Below are 17,874 nucleotides of genomic sequence, written 5' to 3' on the forward strand. Positions count from 1 at the left end.
CCAGAGACATGTTGCTCTTGATCTTGGCACGGAGCATTACTGCTAGAAGCTCTGCCATTGCCCCTTGGAAGCCAGACATTGTTGCCTCTAGTCTTGACAGAATGCTTCTTCAAGCCACTAACTCCTGATCAAAGCCTAGGGTGAGTGTGTGTCTCATTGGTGGACCCTAGATTCCATATTTCTCTTCTAGCTGCAAGGCTTGTTGGAAAGTAAGTGTTTCAGTTATTTTTTGTTGTGTCATAAACTATCTCAAAACTTAGTGACTTAAAGCAACTATTTTATTTGCTTATGATTAGATAACCAGCAGTTTGGGTTGTGTTTAGCTAGATGGCCTTTTTTTTTTTTTTTTTTTTTACTGTTCTCATCTATGGTCACTCCTATGACTATTCCATCTGTCTGTTCAGCTGAGCCTCAGTGGTCTACAATGGCCTCATTACTAGCAGTTATTTTTGCTGGCTGCATGCTTCTTTCTTCTGCATGGTCATTCATCCTCAAGGAGACTAGCCTACGATTCTCCACATAGCAGCATGAGAGTCAAGAGGGTAACAATGGAAGTGGCAAGTCTCTTGAGACATAGGTTCCAAAGTGCCAAAATATCACTTACGCCCAGACTCAAGTGGTGGGGAAATAGATACTGTTTCCTGACAAAAGGAGCAGCGGAGTCACAATGCAAAAAGAAAAGGGCAAATGGACATACGAGAATTACTGTGGCCATTTTGCTAATAATCTGACTCAGGAAGTACCTGAACTCTACAATGGGAGATGAGAATTCATAAGATGGAGAGGTCTTTAGATACTGAAGAGGTATTCAAAGGTGCTGAATGGCTCAGAGCAACAAATTGTCCATTCTAACTGGCTTGTTCTGGAGAAGAGTGATTACATTCCCATTCTTATTCCCAGGCTCCTCCCAGCCACTGACCTCCCAGGAGGATTCCTTCCTGGTTCCAATCTCACAGGTGCAGGGCAAAGAGGGGACTGAGCCTGGTTTTGGGGTCAATGTAATCTTGAGTGGAGTTACCACAGATGTCAGGCTGGTCTGACTCTGATGTCAGATGTAATTACTGAATAATTAAAATGAGAGTTCTTAATAAGACATTGTTTAGAAGAAATATGTTGATTTGTATAAACATGTACTATCTACCAATTGTCATTAATTTAACAAAATTTTGAGTACTTTGTATTTTTAGAATATGACAAAGATGAAAGGACAGTAATCACTCTTGCTTGATTATTGCTTTTCCTCAAAGGAGAGTATGAAGATTAGACAGGAAGAGGAAAGGAAATGAGGGAAAATGAAGCCAAGGCTTACTGAGGGCCCATTTTAAATGGGGCATTAGACCACTTGCACCTGTTTACACTTGTTCTCTCCTTGCTTCAGATTTTCAGGTGGGGAAACTGAAGCTCAGAAAATTTATACAACTAATGAAAACAGAGTGAATCCAGATTCTGGTTTCACTCCAAGACCTATGATTTCTGCACCTCCTGTGCTTTCTATGGAGATATGAGCTGTCAGGATCTGCCCGTTTCTCTAAAGAGGTGATATTGTATTGCTTGGCGTACTAGCTATTCAAGAACTGGTGCTCTGCAGTCAGAACAGACCTGGATTTTCAAATCCTGATTTAGGAGCTCTGATCATAAATGAAGTCACTTGACTTTTTAGATTCTCAGTTTCCTCATCTATAAAAGGGGAATAATAATAGTAACTCTCTGTAATGTCATCTAAACCCTTAGCATGATACCTGGTAGCCAGTAAATTAAGTACTAATGCCAGCCATTATTGTTCATAACCCTTAGCAGTTGGTTTTTATTATAGAACAATTTTTATGCTCTCTCTGTATTATTCAGTCAAATTGAAATAATACTGTAGATTTACTTTTTTGGGGTAATTGTAAATGCTGACTGTGGTACAATGAAATCACTGCATAGACGGTCTGATTCAGTTATTAGGTGCTTAGATTCTTGTTGAAATAAATTGTGAAAAAAAAAAAAAACCCAACCCTGAAAGCACTGTTTCAGCTGTTTAATGATATGTTTAGTAGAGATGTGATAATGACTGAATTGCATTAATTATGGGGTCCTTCAGTGGATGGTTTAGTAGTAAATTTGCAGATATCTTTTCAGATAAGTCCGTGTGTGGGATGGATGGTGAGAATTTCAAGTTCACCTGTAATAGCATGAGGGATGGGAGAGGTCATTTCTGAAGAGGGCTTATAAAAACAAGTATCTTTGGTCTGCCAGGGTGTGAAAGTTGATTTCATTAAAACTGCAAAGAAAGGAGAAGGGAGGGTTTGTGCATCACTGATTTACATTTATGTCTGTGTTTGCAAAACTCAGACAGGGCCTGTGTGAAACTGTTCTGCATAATCATAATCACCAACATCTATTTAATGCTTGCTGGTTTCTAGGCACCATGCTAAGTACTTTACACGTATTTTATTATTTATTCTTTACATTAAACCCATGCCAGTAGATACTCTTAGTTAACCCACTTCTGCATGCAAGGAAACTAAGGCTCAGAGAGGCTCAGTAATTTACCCAAGGACACATAGCTAGGAAAGCGATGGGAGGGATATAAACCCAGACAGACTGATTACAGAGCCTTCACTCTCTTCATTCACTCTTGTGAATGAAAGCCTTTGTTGGCAGTGAGATTCCTCTTGGCTCTGGAATAGGGAAAGGTATTCAATGTGTATCAAGCATAGTTTAATGTCCATGCTTAAAAGTGACCCTTTATTTCCTTGCTCTTAAGAAAGATGGACTGGAAGACAGACTCTCTTGCTGGATACGAACAAGGAGGAATGCAGCCTGATTTCTATTGGCAGCTTTCCCACAAAGTGGAGGTCAACAGCGGAATGGAGACATGGGAAGTTCCTGGGTTTTTGATGACATCACTGGCGTGACCCAGAAGCCTGCTGTGCTTCTGGACTTTGGCCAATGTAACTGATTTCCTGATTGACTGTTGCAGAAACAGCTTGTTGCCTCTCCAATGTCATTCTTTCTTCTTTCCTTACTAACCAAACCCTGGTCTTATTTGGGGAGACCATTGCCAGTTACACACCTGTATTTCTCAGTCTCCCTTGTGTGGGGTGGCTATGCAACGTGATTCTAGCCAATGAGATAGAAACAGAGATCCCCGCTGGGGAGTTCTAGAAAAGTTTTGCTTTTCCAATACAGGTACTATCCCTGCCTTTCTAATGCCTGCCAAGCTGGTAGTTGGAGCCAGAACAGACATCCTGGTTGCATGTGAGGGAAGAACAGAGATTTGCAGAGGCCTGGGCTCTGAACTGCCAAAGCAATGCTGGGAGGCTGTACCTCCTTGTTCTCTGAGAGAAAATAAAGCCCTAATACGCTTAAAGCAGTGTTTCCTAGGCTTTGTTATTTGCATACAAATGCAGTTTCTAACTCCGAAATTGAAATCTTTCATTGACATGGGTTCTTTCTTGGTGTTCTGGTTATCTATTGCTGCGTAACAACCCATTTCAAAACCTGGTGACTTATAAAAACCACTGTTTTCTTATTTTCCATGTGTCTGGGGGGGGGGCAGAAATTTGGATGGGGCATAGCAGGGAGAGTTCATTTCCGCTCCAGGATGTCTGGGGCCTTGGATGGGATGACTTGAATGGATGGAGCTGGATATCCAAGGTGGTTTCTTGACTCACCTCTCTGGCCCATTAGTAATGTCCCCATATGACCCCTCTCTCCCCAGCAGGATAACCTGGTCTTTTTAAACAGTGGTTTGGGGCTCTGAGAGGGGGAAAGCAAAAACCGTCAGTCCTTTGAAAGACTATGTCTAAAACTCGTTAAGTGTCAATTCTACTTTATTCAATTGGTCAGAGCTGCCCAGACTGAGAGGAATAGAGGTGTAGACCTCACTTCCTGACTAGGGGTGGAGAGGGGGGTTTATGATGATCATCTTTGGAGGCAGTGATCACATTCAGTAAGTTGGGAAGGATTTTTGGATTTGTAGGCAGCCCTCTTTTTTAGCTTTAAGGATAGTCTTTGAATTTATCTTGTATCTGAAAAATGTTCAGTACTTAAATGTGGATTGTATTCTGCTGTGTGGGATTTTTATGTTTTTCACCCCCTGGTGCTTGAAAAATTGCCTTTTTGCCATAGTACCTTTGTGAGGTCAGAGGAGAAGACTATCATGGGGGGAGCTGGGAGAATGACAGTGGTGTGTATTGATTAGGGGATAAGCATGGAGGGTGAGTGAAAGCAGCTTTTCACTGAGAAGAAGATAGATCCTTTAGGATTGAGACTGTTGGACCAAATTAATGAAGCAAGAACCTACTGGTTGGTACCTAAGCTCAGAAATAATGGGGACTTGATTGCCATCTAAGAGATGCTGAATCGGGAATATTTACTGATCTCCTGCTATCAGCCAAGTACTATGCTGCTGTAAACATGGCAGATATGGTTCTGTTAAAAAAAAAAAAATGGGCTTTTTAGAAGATCAAGAGGTCAGGGTTACTTCCAGTTATGGGGATTATGACCTTTTGGAAAATGAAGTAAAGCAAGACAGAGTTAAAAATTGTAGTACATTTCAGTGTTTGCATTTAACAAACAAATACTTTTTAACATCAAACTCCTGCACAAACAAACCCAAACCAAACTAAGCAGGGAACTGTGTGCAGCACCTCATGTGGAGGAAGGATCAAAGTTCCTATCTGAGGCCTCTGTGATAGGCCTTGCATATTCTAAAGCTGGATGTCTTATGCTAGAGGCAAAGGGATGATGGAACTCTTTAAAAGTTGATTCTGAGACCCCAGAGTTTGTTGTGGTAGTAGAGAAGACATTGCACGGGAACATGGATTGGGCCTGACCTACAGGGACCAGGGACCAGCCGTCCTGGTGAACTCCCCTTCTGGAGAGGGACCAGAACCAGGGCTTGGTTGAGATTGATGCATTGTCACAGGCTGACCATGGAAGACCCTCACGATGATCCTGTAACAGCACCTGGAGAGGAACCTAGTGGTTGGAATTAAGCTCTTAAAAAGCCACCATTGGGAGCCTGGGCGGCTCAGTCATTTAAGCATGTGACTTGGTTTTAGCTCAGGTGATGACCTCATGGGCACGGGATTGAGCCCCAAGTGGGGCTTCACTCTCAGCAAGAAGTCTGCTGGAGATTCTCTCCTTTTGTCCTCCCCCTACTCAAGTGTGCATGTGCTTTTTCTCTCTCAAATAAATAAATAAATAAATAAATCGATCAATCTTCAAAAAAAAAAAAAAAAAGGCACCATTCATTGAGTTTCTATCTGGGTTAACAGGCCATGTTCATTCAACTTCTGCTGCCAGACATTAGGCTGGAGTCTTTCTTGACCACAGTTCAGAGAAGATAGTAGGTGTACAGAGCCTCCCTTAGACTCTTTGCTGTGAATCAATTCTAAAAGGAGGGGTTTATTTATTTCTTATTGTGTGCTATTTGTGGCATAACAAATTCTTTAGGGTTAAGCTAGGAATTGTAGGCTCATCCACAATATTTTCCTCTTTTAAAATTTTTTATTTTTACCATCTTAAAGGAGCAAATAGGGAAATTAAATAATGGCAAGATGCATGGATGAGAATGGTTTGATGTCCTCCTGATTAGAGGATGCTAGAATGAGGGTATGGGCAGATAAGCTGACTTTAGAGCTGCCCTGCTAGCCATTGTGCTACAAGGGATGATCTACATTTCTAAGAGAGGAATCCTGTCCCCAGGTCTCCAGTCCTTTTGTTGATTGTGTGTTCTGGTCATGTTGAGGCATGAGGCAGACAGATAGCTTCAGACCAATACAGGGGAGATGGCTGCTGGTGTTTGTGTTGTGAGGAGATGGTCTTGAGGCAGTCTCTGCCAGCTTCTGTATTGGTGCCAGGCCACAGAAGCACAAGAAAAGTCTAAGAGAGGGCTTCTATCTTCTGATGCATCAAGAAGGGCTACTCATCGCTTACTTCTGAGCTTGAAAGAGGGAAATAGATATTCAGTTTTAGAAGCATAGCTTAGGACCAGGGCTTCCCAGGGGCCACATCACTGCAGGAGGTGGAAAGGAGTAGACAGGACTAATTCTTTTGCAAATCTTCTCTCCAAAAGTATTAGCACAACTGCCTGTTTTTCCACCATTAGCCATGTATTCCTTCAACTCTTCCAACTTTTCCAGCTTCAAGAAACCTCTACTGAAATTCAACTATTTTCCAAAGGTTGATATTTTAAATCTGTGTCTGTCCAATTGCCATGTGTGGTGATATCAACAGAAATGGAGAAGCCCAGGGGTGCCTGGGTGGTTCACTCCATTAAGTGTCTGACTCTTGATTTCAGCTTAGGTCGTGATCTTAGTGTTGAGAGATTAAGCCCTGCATAAGGCTCTGCCCTGGGCATTGAGCCTGCTTAAGATACTCTCTCTCTCTCTCCCTCTGCCCTCTGACCCCTCTGCTCTCTCTCTCTTTAAAAAAAAAAAAAAAAAAAAGAAAAGAAAAAAAAGAAATAGAGAAGCCCACAGGATAAACATAATGCTCAGAACCTACCCCGGAAACCTGGTAAGAAATGCACAGTTTTCCTTTCACATTAAAATTAACCCAGATGTAGTATGATGTGGCACATAAAATGTCCCTGTGTGCCTAGGATCCACCTCGGAGGAACTCAGGACATGAGGAATCTGGGTCAGCCTCCTTTGCAGTGAAGAGTATGCACTGTGAGACATAAGCCATTAGGAACTATTATGTCTTAAATTAGTCCTCTGCTGAGAGCAGGTCCTTGTGGAACCTTCCCCAGAACCCAGTGGAGTGGGGGTGTCAGGCTGGGTTGCCTAAGTGGGAGGAGGCAAGGGAATGATTCTTCCTTTTCCCTTCTTTTGCCATCTGTGGTAAATTTCCAGGCTTTCTTTGGGCTAGTCCAGATTAGGAACACGTGTTGCTTTTCAAAAAACCCAGTTACCTAGTGTTAACTATTTGAACACATATATGGACAATTTGCCTTTTTGGGTGGCTCATTACCTTGCCTTCTGTCTTCTCCCTTTAGAATTTCAGAATCTCTGGTCTGACCACAGGCCTCCCTCACAAGTCCCTTTTAGAGTGCTTAGACTAGGTGGCCACTACCTGGGTGGCTGACCTGGGCTCATTAATTCTGATATTTTGACACCTCATTGATGCTGATTATGCTAATTGTAGGTACTGCCACAGCCTTGGTTCTGTTTGTTCCATTTTGCTTTTTTAGCTGAAACCTCAGGGGGACTGATTTTGTCATGTGGCTCATTTCCATTTTTCATTGCTTTTCATTATTTCTGTGGTAGACACAGTGGTAGGCTGAAAAAACATGTATTACTATTTTTAACACAGTCTAGGAAAATCCAGAAGAAGAGAAGAAGTGTGATTTTTTCTGAAACCTGTATCGTTCTTCACTTTTCCCTATGGCGTTTACTTATTATTATTATTTCTTTAAAAAACAAAGCCTTTGGAGAGTCTTAAAAAATATCAAAACAAAACAAAACAGAAGCCCCACATCTGCTCAAATATTCTTGAGCAAATGGCGTGAAAACAAAGTGAAGCAGTCACTTGCTCTAACAGATTTCTGTACCTACCTAGATACCATAACCACTTTGGCTACAAATGGGATTATAGTGGGGAAAGGGGACTTGGAAGACTTGGATTGAAAAACAGCAACAATCAACACACTGAAACAACTTGAATGGTTGGTGAGATGGAAGCTAGAAGATTCTAGAATGGAAGTTGGGGGCTATGATGAAGTAGGGCAGAGCTACAATAGGCAGAGACTCCCGGCTTTTATGAGTTTACAAGTTACTCTTCTTTTTTGTTAAGTAATGTGAATGGGGCTACTTAATGTGGGGTGCTGACACCCACAGGGGTGACTAGAGGTGTCAGTGTGAAGCTGCTATGGTGGGGACAGCAAGTGGTGTGCAGGAGTGCTGTGGGTGGGGTCTCATGTCTTTTGGGGTCAACAGACATGGTGGAAAGGTGATACTGGAAGGGAAGGTTGGGGGGTCAGACAAAGGCAGGCCCTGAATGCCACACCAGCTGTGCAATGGCAACCACATTCTGGTGACACTTGTGTCAGTTGAGGTTCCAGCACAAATCTTACTAAATTTGAGGATTATTTATATATATATATATATATATATATAAATAATATATATATAAATATATATATAAATAATATATATATATAAATATATAAATAAAGGATTATTTATGAAGAGGAGAGCAGAGTGTAGAGAAAGCATTAAGTGTTAGTGCAACCTCCCTGGGGCTTAGTAAGAGAGGCTTGGTCATCATCTGCAGGCCTGACAGTGCAAGGAAGGGTGTGATTACTTTGCCCAGAGGTAGGGCTGAGTGGCGGCAGTGCCTGTCAGGACTGAAGACCTTTGTGGTGATTCTGCAGGGGAGGACCTGGGAATAGATACTTGCTCCCTTTCCTGTGTCTTATTTTCTGCCATGGCTGCCTATATTGTTCAGAGTTCTCTAGAGAAATAGAACCAACAGGATAGGTAGACACACACACACACACACACACACACACACACACACACACAGTGATTTAAGGGATTGGCTCACAGGATTTGGCAAACCCCAAATCCTGATGGGGTAAGCCAGCGTGCTAGAGATACAGGGAAGAGTTGCAGTTCGAGTCTGAATGTTGTCTGCTGATAGAATTTCTTCTCTCTGTGGGAAGGGGAGTCTCTGTCCTAGTTAGGCCTCCCCCTGATTGAATGAGGCCCACCCATCCTGTGTAGGGTAAACTGATTTATTCAAAGTCCACTGATTTAAATGCTAATCTCATCGAAAAGAATATCTCATTCACAGAAATATCTAGAATATGGTTTGACTAAATATCTAGTTACTATGGCCAGCCAAGTTGACACATAAAGTTAACTACCACACGGCACATCGGTCAATCTCAATCAGAAGCCAAAGGATGTGGGAACCCCTTGAGGCTGTGCAGGTGGATTGGACTCCCAGGCAGAGAGTCTGGTAGAGGCTGGGCCTGGAGGGGGCAAACCATTTACCCCAATGTGATGTGGAAGAAAATAAGGTCAGTATGTTGTTTTTACACCCTCCCTGTTCTGTTTAGATTGAGGTTGTAGGTCTTTCTGAACTTTAAGTGTTTCCAGAGACCCTGTATAATATAATACCTCCTCCTGGCTCCCAGAAAATGGATACAAGTTCCAAGTAGAAGTGAAATCTCTTAAAATGCTGCTGGCTCTCCTTGATGCTTTTACTTACTTTTTTCCCTTAAACTACAAGAATAGTAGTATAAGCCATGTGCAATTTCAAAAAGCAAGCACCTGGACAGTCTGAAGAATCAGAAAACTTTAATATCAAGGTCTGTGTACCTATTTCACTATCCTGCTATGCCCACCCCCTCCATCCTGCACACCGGCTGTTCTGTATTTTCTGAGGATGGCACAGAAGGACTTAAGCTAACTCCAGAGAGATTTAAGTAAGTTTCAATACAGGAGCTTTATTACCGAGGCTGTGAAACCCCAGGAGGGGTTTCTCTGTTGGGTTGTTTTGAATTTTGGACTTACTTAAAAGTAAATATGCCAGGGTCAAATTTACATCAAAACAACACACGTAAAATGGAGACTTGGTGAGTTATCTAGCTATTTGAGTCAGAAATGAATTTAAGAAACCTGTTAATTGCCTCAGTACTTCATTTCATTTTATATGATATAATGTGTCTGTTGAGTTCTGAAATCATGTTCTGCAGGAAGTGACAAGAATCTGAAAAGTTTTATCACCAACAAGCAGAAGATGAAGTGCTGTCCTGGAGATACCCTAAGGGTCTACATTCAGGCAACTTAAGGAGTGGCATCCAGAAGCAGAAAAGCCATGGCCACAGGTACTGCCTTGTAGGGGGATGCAAAGGAACCTCAGTCCTGGAGAGTGGGAAAGTAACTGTCTTCTTTACTAGGGCAAGTTTCTTTCCCTTTCTGGGATCTTCTTCCCTGAAATGAGAGATCAGCCATGTCTCTTCTCAGTACCAGAGTGGCACATGTAAGCAAATATCACCTCTCTCAGAAAACAGAGCTCAGACCACTTCTTTCTTGCATCTCATGTATGGCTCAGGACAGGGGGCTAACAGAAACCAACTTTTATTCTGGCTACAGCTGATTGGATGGAAAGACATGCTGAAGCCATACGCAGCCATGTCTGTGTTTGGCACAAGGGACATCAGATGACTCTGAGGTGCCTGGTGGAGAGTCTATATAGCCAAGGTGCTCAGTTGATTGGTAGAAATCTGGCCAAATCAAATAGTCTTTTCTTCAAAGTGAATGTCAAAAAACCTGACAGGTTACTTGAGCTTGGGTCCATCAAAAGATGTTGAATTGGATCTGAGTCTCCCTGAGGCTGATGTATATGTCCAAACTGGGAGGCAAAAGTTAATGATGGAACTTCCTATGGCACCTCATTTTCCCATATAGCTTTGCAATAAATTACCATCATCCAAGGTAGTCTGAGTGTCTTCTCTTTGTCTGCTTAACTGGTTTGACTGACTTAACCAGTACAATTTCAATTAGCTCTAACAGTGTTGCATTCTAATCCTACTGTGATCCCATATATTGCCAGCGAGACAGAATAGTGCAGCAGCTAAGTTAATGGGCTCTGGGGTCAGAAGCCTTGATACCATTTGAGCTCTGCCACTGTTAGGTGGGGTATGGTTTCAGTTCCCATAACATAGAGACAAAATAACAGCACCTTCAACAAGTAAGATGGAAGTTTATTTCAAATAGTTCAGGGTTGGTAAGGCAATCCTATAATTTAAGGGATCCAGATTCATTATTTTGCTCCACCATCTTCAGGGAGTTCCTCTCATCCTTATGCTTTAAGGAAGAGGGTATGGGGCATGGAAGGGAAATTGCTCATACTACTTCAGCTGTTACTGGCCAGAACTTAGTCACATGGCAACACTCAGCTGCAAAGAAGTTTGGGAAATGTAGTCTGTATTCATGTTCTATAGCTGTGTAATAAATTTTCACAAATGTGGTGGCTTAAACAAATTTATGACCTCACAGTTTTTGTGGGTCATGGGTTAGCTGAGTCCTTTGCTCAGGGTCTCATTAGGCTGAACTCAAAAGTATCAACCAGGGCTGTGATATCAGCTGAGGCTCAGGATGCTTTGCCAGACTCATTGGTTCCTCATGTTTATAGGACTGAGGTCCCACTTTCTGACTGGTTGTCAGCCAGGGTCCATTCTCAACTCCTGGAAGTTACCATGTGACTCTCTCCACAACATGGCTTCTCCAAGACCAACAGGAGCATCTTTCTGATTTTGAATCTCTTGCTTCCGCAAAGGCCCTGTTCCTTAAAGCACTCATCAGAGTAGGAAAGTCCCATTCAAGGTACACTCTTTTTTCATTGTCTCAAAGTCAACTGACTTAGAACCTTAATTACATCTGTAAAATCCCTTTGTTATTGCCACGCAAGGTGACCTAATCGAGGATGCCACCATTCCATCATATTCATAGGTCCCACCCACACTTAAGAGGAGAGGATTATATAAGGATGTCTATCAGGGGGTTGGGATCCTGAGGACTGTCCTAGAATTTTGATTACAACATCATCTTTATTTGCATGGTTATATAGCCAGCCCATAGAAATCAGTCCATCTCTGATTTCTTCAGTTCTATGACTAGAGAAGAATGAGAAAAAAGATACTGGGATTTACATAGCAGTGTTTGCCATAGTAACTTACTAACTATGCTATCTTGGTAAGTTACTTAATTTCTCTATGCTTCAGCTTCTCTTATAGAATGGGGATAATAATAGTACCTCACTCCTTGGATTGGTTGTTATAAGGCTTAAATTAGATTGCATGTGGAACAGGGCCCAGCACATATTAAAGAACTCATTAATAGTTAGCAGTTCTTTTCTCTTCTTCTTCTTGATTCTTCTTCTTCTTCAAAATCAGGGATGAAACACAGAAATAAAACATGGGAAAAAATTCAAGATCTTTCAAAAAATGTAGCCATATCTTTAATGACTAATGAGTACAAAAAAGACTCGAAGTCTTTCCAGTTTTGAGCATTTTTAGGCAGCTACTAGGACGAAGAGAAACCTGCAAAATATTCCCAGCACCTCAAGCTCACCATTGCACAATAAATGACATCATGGTGAAGAGATGCACCTAGATTATGTCACATCCCATGAGGAGGAGCTGCTATGGGTAAACCTTGGCATTTGAGTACATTCTTCCAGGGAAGGCAGAGTTGCATGATTTATATGAACTTGAAAGTCAGTTGTGCCTGGTATGGATATGAAATAATGTGTGTGGTGTGCCTGTGTGTGAAATTAGCTATGTATTGATTAAACTTCCCTCTCTGTTGAAGGGACAGGAAGTTTTGGAGAGCAATCGGAGGAAACAAAACAATGAACTTATCATATTGCTTGACTCAACAAGCTCTGGGATTTAGACACTAAATCTGAGCCATTAGTGTGTGGCTTTACTTTTTTAATAGGAAAATGTTCCCCGTAGGTCAGGCAATGTTCATGTTAGGGTTGTTTAACACTTTCATATGCTTCTACGATAACTAACATGGAGCATTCCTTGAATAACACAAAATACAAACAATTATTTCAGACATTTCAGAAATGAAGTGCTACCAGCTTCATTGTGCTCCTCTGCTCTGGTGAGTAATGAAAGACATATTCTTAATGTGAAACAAAAGAGGATTGTGAATATTAAAAAAGCAGGCCAGCCAGCTAGAGTTAAACCGTCGGGATAAGATATTAACTTAAACCACATGTGAAGTGCAGCTGTTTCTGTTGAAGCTTTCATCAGACTCAAGTGGAAAGATTGGTGGGTTTTAATATGTGGTTTCCAGCCAAGCCAATAGGAATCTGGGGAAAATGTGTGTGAAATCAGGGCTCTGCCAGGGGGGTCCGGGGCTCTGGGCTGGCTTTTCTTTCTGTTAACACAAACAGGGAAACCCAATGCTGAGGGCAAGCCTGCTCCTTCCAGAGGTTTAGCTGCAAGGCTCTGGAGTGATCTGCCATCTATAATGTTTTGGGATTCTTTGTACTCTTTTTTAAGAGAAATGCATGGGTCTTGTGGTGTTAGGAGCAGGGATGAAGGAGGAATCTTCTTGTATCTGTTCTCTGCTACTTCCTCTCAGAAACATCTAGAATTCATGCAACCTCTTATAACTGAGAGTACCAAAGAGTGCCAACTCCATGCAAGCTAAACTTACTAAGCAAAGTGGTGATATGTATGATGAGTTGTAGATTTGTCATATGAACACGAAAACCTTAGAAATCAGTAAAAGAATACCAAAGACATGAGATGAGGACATCATTAAGGATTAATTGTACGCATTTCTTTATAAGGACTGAATTAATTAACTGGCTTAAAGGTAGGCTAGGATGCTGACTATTTTGTCTGGCCTGCTCTTGAGGTCTTGGATTGTTGCAGTAATCTGACATTATTACTTCCGGGCTGATTACTGGGTGACATTGGCCTTCCACCATGTGCCTCCAGCATCACAACACTGCTTTCTCCTTCAGAGGCTTGTAACAGAAATAACCTTTATGGGCCCACAAATTCAGGAGTTGAGGGAGGAGAAGGAAAATATCCAAATTCTACTCAGTGATCCTAGTTGAAATACTACCAATTTATATGCACTGATTCATGGGTTCAACTAACATTTATTAGGCAGCTACAAGATTCAAGGGACTTTGCAAAGCACTCTAGGGGATACAGAGATATGTAAGGAGGAAAGGATTTGACATTTATTGAGCACATATTATGTACTAGGCATCATGTAGGCCCTTTAATTACATTTTCTTATTTAATTCCCCGAACATCGAAATTATAAGACCTGATCGTTGCTCTCTAGAGTCTGAAAGTCTGGGATTAACTAGTAGATAAAAGATAGATCCAAATGCTCATGAAATAAAATAATTATAATCATATGCCAAAAGAAAGGTTTCAATGGGAGCTGAGAGACTGGAGTGATTACTTGGGGAATGAAAGACAGTTTATTGGAGGGGACCACATTTGAATTGAACATTGAAGACTGGGTAGGATTTGGATTCACAGAGAGGGAGACACGGCATGTTCCAGTGAAGAAGAGGATGAGTGGGGGAGGGAAGAAGGGAAGCAATACCCATGAGTCATACACGACCCAGGGGTTAAGCAAAAATCACTTACAGTCCAATATTCTCTTAGTATTGCTTCTCAGGTCCAGCATAGTTGTGGTAGGTGTCTTGACCTTACAACGTGGCATTGCTTAAAAAAATGTTTATCTTTAGACACTAGATACATATTGAGTGTGTTAAGATGCTTGAACCATCCGAGGCTGCTCAAATTAAGACCTGCTGAGTGGAGTGCAAGTTCTCCTTTCCAACTTTCCACCCACATGCACAGAGTGAGGTGGCTGGCAAAGTGGCCAGGATTGTTTAACTTGTCAACTCTCTGTCTAGTTATGCTGGGGCGGGGCTGTTAATCTCAGAGCTAATTTTACATAGGATTAGACTCTGACAATTGAGAGGGACCACAACAAAGAGTCAAGTCCAATTTAATTATGCCATAGGTTGAGTGTGTGTGTGTGTGTATGTGTGTGTGTGTGTATGTGTAGTAGGGATGGAAAGTAAGGTAGGTAGGGCTAAGCACAAAGAGGCAGGGGCAGAAATTTGGATGGCATTTGGTGTAGGGTTTGGTGATTAAGGTATAAGAAAAGAGTATAGGGGGGCAGCTGGGTGGGTCAGTTATTAAGCATCTGCCTTCTGCTCAGGTCACGATCCCAGAGTCCTGGGATCGAGCCTTGCATTGGGCTCCCTGCTCAACAGGAAGATTGCTTCTCCTTTTCCCACGCCCCTTGTTTGCATACCCTCTCTTGCTGTGTCTCTCTGTCAAATAAATAAACAAATAATCTTTAAAAAATGTGTAAGTAAGCTTGTTACAAGAAATTGGAACTTTTGGGACACCTGGGTGGCTCAATCAGTTAAGAATCTGACTCTTTTGGCTCAGGGCATGATCACAAGTTTGTGAGATCAAGCCCTGCATTGGGCTTCATACTGCATATGGAGCCTTCCTAAGATTCTCTCTCTCTCCTTCTCTGTCTTCCCTTCCCCCCACTTGTACATGTGCACGTGCATGCACACACTCACTCACTCTCTCTCCCAAAAACATGAAAAAGAAAAATAAGTTGGAGCTTTTGAATTGCAGCTGGAAAGCAAGGTTGTATTGTTTGAAAAATAGTCACTCAAATTCCACTTTATCACATTGCTAGAACTTTAGTCTGAGTAGAAAGTAAGTGCCCTTTCTAATGCAGCCCCTATTCCTGATAGATGGCAACAGTCACCATGTTTGAAGTTAAATCAATCAGGCTCATAGGAATGAGGCGCTAGAGAGACTACAAAGATATTTGAGAGACAGTTCCTGTCTTCAGGCAGTTTACAGGCCTACAATATGCTCATGACAAGGTGACCAGTAGTACCTGGTGAGCCAAGTGTGTAGAAGTCAAAGGAATGGTCTGAGATGTTGTGATAGTTACTTAGGACTGATATAACAAAGTACCACCCAGAGTGGCTTAAAACAAAGAAATTTATTCTCTGACTAGTTCAGGAGGCTGGAAGTCCAAAATCAAGGTGTTGGCAGGGCTGTGGTTCCTCCCACTGAAGGTTCTAGGAAAGAATCCTTCCTTGCCCTTTCTAGTTTCTGGTAGTTGCCAGATCCTTGGCATTCCTTGGTTTGGGACAGTGTAAATCCTGTCTGCCTCTGTCCTTACATGGCCTTTATCCCTATATATCCTCTGTGTCTTCATATCTCTGCCTATAAGGACACCTGTCATCAGATCTAAGGCCCACCCTCATCCAGTAAGTTCTCATCTTAACTTGATTATATCTGCAGAGTCCTAATTCCCCAATAAAGCCATATTCATAGGTACCATGGGTCAGGACTTCACATATATTTTTGGGAGACATGATTCAACCCATAACAGGTATCAGTGTGTGAACTGGCTGGAGGAAGGAGAGAAAGAACCATGGATTGAGGCAGTTAGGGATCACATCTCAGCTGTGGTGGGACCTGAGCACTTTCTCAAGGATGTATGACATATGGATGGAGTAGGGGAGGGAGATAGGGAAGGATGATGTGACTGGAGTCACAGAAGTTGGCATGTGTGAAATATATCAGAGGATGGTGAGGACACCAGCTGGCAGGAAGAGAGGAGTTCCCTGGACAGTGGCAGAGACTGAAACTGGAGAGAGAAACTGGGGCCAAATTGTGGAGCTGCCCCAGCATCATTAGAAGAACTGTCAGCTGGGGGCACCTGGGTGGCACAGTCGGTCAGGCGGGTGACTTGGTTTTGACTCAGGTTGTGTTGTCAGGTTATGGGATTGAGACCTGAATCAGGCTTTGTGTTCAGCACAGGGTCTGCTCAGGACTTTCTTTCCCTCTGCCCCTACCCCCACTCTTTGTCTTTCTCTCTCAGAAATTGGTAGATAAATCTTTTAAAAAAAAAAAAGAACTATCAGCTGGGCTTGGACTGTATTTTCCATATTTTGGAAAATGGCCAACAGCACCAAATACATTCAGAAGACAGAAGCAGGCACGCAAGGAGGGATCTTATGTCCAAATCTGCTTCTGAAGTGTATCCCATTTGAGAAAAGCTTATGGTCCACCCAGTGAAGTATCCCGAGGAAGATCCGCCATCTCTGGCAGGGGCACCATGAACTTTAGCCAGTATGTCATCAGCAAGGAAGAGCAGCAAACAAAAGGCCAGTTCCTGACCCTTCTTTCTGGGCTGCAGCTTTCTCATGTGTAAAGCAATGGTGTGGGTTGTGACACACTATAGCTCCTTGACTACTTTGTAATACATTGGTCTAACTTACATTGGAATAGATGTAAACCAAGTTCATCTGTAAACTCTGCTTTCTTTGATATGGCATCTCCATAAGGTGGGTTCAGCGGAGGTATTAGTACTCTGTTTAGATAGATGAGGATATGAACTCAGAGGAAGTTTGTAGACTTCTGGAGACACTCATTTGGTTAATGTCAGAACCAGAACTTGAACACAGGTCTTCAGATTCCTCATTCAGTATTTTCTCTTCTACATAAATACTTCCAGGAGAATCAGAATCTCTTTGTTCATTCATTCATTCATCCAGTCCATCAAGAAGCATGTATGGAGGGTCCACTACATACCAGGCGCCTTGCTAGTTCCTGGAGGTAGGTGGATAATTTGGGGAGGATTCCTGCCCTTAGGACATTCACAATCTGCTGGCCTGGCTTGAGGTTCTTCATAATGGTGGCAGAGACTAGAATCCAGGTTGTGTGTCCTTCTTTCACCAGCCTTGCTCACCATGAGATCAGGGGTCTACTGAGCAGTGCTCTGAGGCTAGCTTTTTTTTTTTTTTTTTCCCTGTTTATAGACGCGAAGCTTGCTCTAGAAGGCACATCTGACTTCTTGTATAGTGTAGTTGGTATTTATTATCAGCAGCACCTAATGTTAAATAGAGAGAAGATTATCAAAAGGAGAGCTCTGACACTGAGTCAGCTGCACTATTAAAATAGGAGCTACTGCAAGAGAGAGAGAGAGAGAAATAGAGAGAGCACCTTTCAGGGCAGGTCCCTTATATTTGTATTGCATTTCTCCTTTGACAAAAAAGCACCTTTGCTAGGTGTCGCAATCTGAGCAACACCTACTTTAGGATCAGGCAGATCTTGGACCTTACCACCTCTGGGTGAGTGACCTTCGCAATTGCTCTGCACAGCTCAAGTTCTCTTGCTCATTTGCAAAATCAAGAGGGGGAAAATGGCACCACTTGGTAGGGTTTCTGTGTGAGAAGATATGTGTGAGGGGCTTGGGTCTCAGTAGGACTGCAGGAAATGTGAGCTCCTTCCCCCAAATCTCAGTGAAGTCACCCAGCTCCCTTTGCTGGTAT

Source organism: Mustela erminea, chromosome 8 (assembly GCF_009829155.1).
Source record: "Mustela erminea isolate mMusErm1 chromosome 8, mMusErm1.Pri, whole genome shotgun sequence".
Classification (NCBI taxonomy): domain Eukaryota; kingdom Metazoa; phylum Chordata; class Mammalia; order Carnivora; family Mustelidae; genus Mustela; species Mustela erminea.